Consider the following 5,443-nt stretch of genomic DNA (forward strand, 5'->3'; position numbering starts at 1 on the left):
TCTACGGCTGGTCCATAGCTGTCTGTGCTTGCACAGCCTCTTCTCCCCCCAGGCCTAGAAGAGCCAATATCTCCTGTCTGCTCCAGGCTAGAGTGCACCTTGAGCCTGTAGGCAGCCTGGTTAGCTGGGTAGTTGCACAAAACAATGGAGACCTGCTAGGTGAGGTCACTTTGCTGGGCAATCAAGGAAAGGCATTTCAAAAATCTCCTGGGTTTTCAAGGGGAGGTGGTTCCAGTCTTCATGACCACTGGGCAGTGGAATTCACAACTGTGAAAAGATCAGCCAGTGCTGGGCATTGTGAGACAGCTGCTTAACACAAGGTCTACACTCAGACTGTGTCAACCTCAGTACATCAACTATGGCTCAGTGCCATTCAAGGAAGTGGTGTTACTGCATCACTGTAACAGGGCGCTTGCATCAATGGGAGACAAATGTAAGTGTAGATACATGCACAACTAGGCTGACGCTAGGCAGGTTAATTAGACCTAACTTTGTAGTGTATACCAGGCCTCTGTGGGGTAGGAGGGAGTGAGGGAACCAGAGGACAAGACCAGAGGGGGAAGAGACAGAGAGCCGGGAGGAGCAGCTGAAAGCACAGTGGCTGAGCCTGAAAGAAACCCCGGGAGAGATTTTTTTTGAGTGAAAGGTGCAGATGGAAAGAGGGCTCTCAGGGCTTTGGGCAAAAGAGGCTGTTTCCTGCTATTTCATTTCCTCTGCGTTCAGAGACACAGGACTTTGCACTTACTTGTGAGCGAACAAAACTGCATCAAAGAAATCCCTGACTGGCACCGGTTTGTATTACCCCAATCTTTGATTTAGCACTCGGGTCAAAAAGGGACAACAGTATTTAGGCAATTAAAGATGCAGACAGATGCCTAGTGGGATTTTCAAAAGTACCTAGGATGCCTAACTCCCACTGGGAGTCATTGGTCTCCCAGATGGTTGCCCAAACCACCAGGCTGCAGTGTCATTCTTGCTCACTGTCTTTGGCCTAGTGCCCATTTATATATTCATCAAGAGTGGAACAGCTTCAACAGAAGAGATAGAGGAAGCCTCACATCAGACCATCCCCCAGCCCACTCATTAGTTCGCTCGCCTGAGCTGTGGGAGACCCATGTTCAAATCCTTTCTTCAAGCTGGATGGGGGAAATTGAACCTTGGTCTCCCACATCCCAGCAGAGTGCTCCAACCATTGGGCTAAAAGTTATAAGGGCAGCAGTTGTGGCAGCACCATCATCTTCATTTTGAACATGGCCCGATCTGGTAGATTGCTTCTGAGCTTGGCTACTGGATCAGGCCCCGCTTGCAAGCTAGGCAAGCAAACACCTATATTCCCCTGGTGCGAAGATCACAGAGGGGCAGGAGCAAGAGATAGGTGTCTGGACAGCTGCATAGCCAGATGGAGAGAACAGGGGGAGAGATCCAAAAAAAAAAAAAAAAAAAAAAGCGCCACCCACTGTGGCACTTTTACTCACCCAGCGGCACTCCGGAGGCTGGCCCTCACTCGCTCTGGGTGTCTTCGGCTGCACTGAAGTTCCTGCCGCCGAGGTGCCGCCGGAGACCTGGAGCGAGTGAAGGTCCCGCCGCCGAAGACCTGGAGCGTCGCTGGGTGAGTCAGATGGATCGCTCCCCCTGTTCCCTCAACAGGGGAAAACTGACGCCAAGACATTCACAAGGCACCACTTGTGCTCAGCAGGGGAGCAGCTGCTGCCCCGCTCCCCCCCTAGCTACGCCACCATGCCTGGACACCTAGAGGGAAGCAGCAGTGCACAGGCCCAGATGCAGGAGCATAGGATACAGTACTAGGGAACTTTGATAGTGAATTCAGTTGAATTCTCCTCACTGCTGCTTCAGTTATAGTACAACAAAGAGAAATACTGAGTATTGTCCAGTGATTTGCCAACAGTGGGCTTCTGAAAAGCATTTGATTTTCATTTCCAATATCAATCCCAAAGCAGGAATACAAAGATCATCAAAACCATGAGGAACAACAAGGAACGTAGCTTCTGGCACATCAAACCGGCTCAACTCTCACTGAGGTCCTGGCTAGAGTTACATGTACAAAATCTTTATGAATGCAAAGAATTTAAGCACACACCAGCCAGGTAAGTCAAAAGTTAGGGTTCCTGCAAAAACCCTGAGGCCTGGTCTACAATACACATTTTTGTCAGTAAAAGCCGCCTTTTGCTGACAAAACAGGGGAGGCGTACACACTACAAAGCTATGTTTGGCAGCAAAACTCTGCTGTTTTGCCAGCAAAATAAAACCACCGCAATGAGAGGCATAAAGCCTTTTTGTGGCAGACTTAAAGCAACAAAGCATCAGTGTAGACACTGCCATTTGTTATGCCGACAGTATTCCACAATGCCACCATGACCGCCTGTTCACAGTTTTGATCTCAGCGCAGGGAAGTTCCGACAGCTGAGCATGCTGCTCTGCTCCAGCAGCAAAGAGCAAATCATTAACGTGGAACCCTCCTGTTCTCCTCTGCACTAGGAAAGAGCGGCAGGCACGGTGCTGCTGCGGAGGGGCAAGGGAAGGGGGGGACGGGCAGCAGACAGCTTCTGCTGCACTGCTTTGACATTCCTCTGCCTGGAGAGCTCATAGAGCTGAGGTTGAGGCGGCTGTGGGGGAACTTGCAAGGAAACACAGAACCATAGACTGGCAGGCAGGCAGGCAGAGCGGGCAGAAAGATGCTGTGCTGTGCAGAGCCGGGGGGTGATGTGTGGGGTGAAAAATAACCCATTTAAAATAAAAGTAGCACTCGGTAATATGACCAAACTGACATTGCTGAACAGTAACACAAGAACCCCACAGAGGTGGTGTATGTGAGAGAGAGACAGACAGAGACCGTGTGCGTTGGGGGACTGTGAGAGTGTTGGGGGTGTATCTGAGAGAGTATGTGTTCTGGGAGTCAGTGTGTCGACACGCTGTCTCTAAGTTCAGACCTAAGTTCCCTCTAAGCAGGTGGGAAGAGGAGCCTCTCCCCTGGCCCCAGGCTGCTGTAGAGAGAGAGGGGGCTGGGGAGAGTCCTCTCTCCCCACTGCAGCCCCAGGGCAGCCTGCACCCCAAACCCCTCATCTCCAGCCCCACCCCAGAGCCCACACCCCCAGTTGGAGCCATCACGCCCCGTATTCCAACTCTCTGCCCCAGCCCCGAGCCTCTCATCTCTGGGCCCACCCCAGAGCCTGCACCCCCAGCCAAAGCCCTCACCTCAATCCTCTGCCCACCCCTGCCCTGAGCCCTCTCCCCACACGGAACCCCTTGACCCACCCCTGCCACACATCACCTCCGTATTGATGCACATAAAATTCATTCTGCACATGCATGTAAAAAATTAGAGGGAACATTGCTCAGACAGCAGCAGGAAGCAATCCTGAGGCAAAAACTGGCGCACAGACAGCTAGCGTCCCCCTGTCCTCCACCCCAGCTCAGCAAAGACTGGTACAACGGTAGGGGGAGGGGGGGATACCAGACATCTGCCCCAACCTCCCTCCCTGGCTCTGCGCAGCACCTCATAAGTCTCTTTTCCACTCCCTGCCCTCCAGCAGCAGCCCATCCAGCCTGCCTGCCACTGTGGTCCAAGTGCTGGAGAGAGCATGATTCTGCATTAATGATTTGACTCCATGATTCCCTCCGAGTCTCCCACAGCCTCCTCTCTCCATAGACCAAGGAGAGCCACTCCCCTGTAGTCCAGGCAGGAGTAGTTTCCGTAGCCAGCACACTCAGCTGAGCGGTACTTATGTGAGCTCTCCACACGGAGCAGTTTCAAAACTTCCTGGGGCTTTGAAAGGTAGGAGGAGTGCATGCCTTTGAAGCTGGATGCAGGGCAGTGGAGTTCAAAACAATGAGCAGAGAGGCCACAGTGGGCATTGTGGGATATCTCCTGGAGGCCAGTTAGAGTGATGTAACGAATGCAGCGTCTACACTGATGCATTGTCAATCTAACTGTGCCGCAGAAAGCTCCACGCCTCTCGCCGAGGTGGTTTTGTCAGCAAAGCAGGAGAGCTTGGTCGATGGGAGGAGCATTGTAGTGTGTACACCTCCACCGTTTTGTTGACAAAAACTGCCTTTTGCTGACAAAACTGTGTAGTGTAGACAAGGCCTAAGGGTTCCTCTTAAGAATACAAAACAGAACTGGCACAAGGCCCCACCTAGTAATTTGGGAAAACTAAACTCCACTACTGGGCACCTCTGGGTAGCAATATTTCCCTCTCGCAAACACAGACTGTGTAGAACAAAAGAAAACTTTGGTTAAAAGGGAGAGGGAACCCCACATTAATCTGGAAAAACACTGCAACAATGATTCAAAAGCTCTACACAGGCCATTAGTAAACACCCGCCCCACAATATGTTGGGCAGTATCCTTTGCCTCAGTTTCCCACCAATGCAGAAATGTCCCTTTAAAATACTACTCCCCCTTTCCCTCTGCTGCATCCCACTCACAGATGGTTGTCCAAAGGCAGTAATATCCCAAAATTCTGGGGTGAGTTCATCTCCCACCCCTAAAGGGGAGGTTGAGCAATGTCTCTGCCGTTGCTTGCCACTCGCTGCCACAACTGCCTTTGACACTGCTCACCACTGCCACTGCTCTGTCTGCCACTGCATGCAGTTCAATGCCACCTTTGCTGCATTCCAAGGTTCCACCACTTAGCCCCATTCTGAGTGATTTCAGCATGTAGTGGGAAACCTCACTGCCATTGCAGCTTCTCAGTTAAAGCTCAGCCCCTAGATCTGCTCATCAGCCATTTAAACTGTAGCAATCATTGAATAAAACAAAAGACTCAACTGAGTCTGATCAACTTTGGCTTTAACAATGGAGAGTGGGAAATCAAGTGATATCTAGGACTCTTTAAACAGAGTACCATTCCTTCTGACTTTGGCATGGAGTTAGAATCACTACCCCGCTTAGTGAGTCAGGTTAAAGTCAGGGTGACCCCCTCCATCAGGACCTGCTAGGCATAGTTCCGCTGTACTTTACTCATAGAATAAGGATAACAACATTTCATTACTCCTGCATTCAAATTTTTTTTTTTATTAAAGCTAATGTTCATATTATCTAATACAGTGGTCTCCAAACTGGGGTGCGCAAGATGATCCCAGGGGGCGTGCGACAGTAGTAGTGCCACCGGACGGCACTCTGCGTTTTTTTTTCTTTGGCAGCAGCTCTGCACGTCCACAGCTAATGTTCCCCTCCATCGGCATGCCTGCGGCAGGTCTTCCGGTCTTCTTCCGTCGGCGGCGCATCTGCGGCAGGTCACCCTGTGGGTGCGTGAGCCAAAAAGTTTGGAGACCGCTGATCTAATATACAGGTTAAGGAAAGCGTGTCTATACATCTGGGTATAATGCTTAAATTATCCCAAAGTACAAAGTTTGGGTTAAAAGTCATAAAATACATATAGTATATAATCCACAATATCCCAAATTAAGGTTAAACTTAACA

This window comes from Dermochelys coriacea, chromosome 1 (genome assembly GCF_009764565.3).
Source record: "Dermochelys coriacea isolate rDerCor1 chromosome 1, rDerCor1.pri.v4, whole genome shotgun sequence".
Lineage (NCBI taxonomy): Eukaryota > Metazoa > Chordata > Testudines > Dermochelyidae > Dermochelys > Dermochelys coriacea.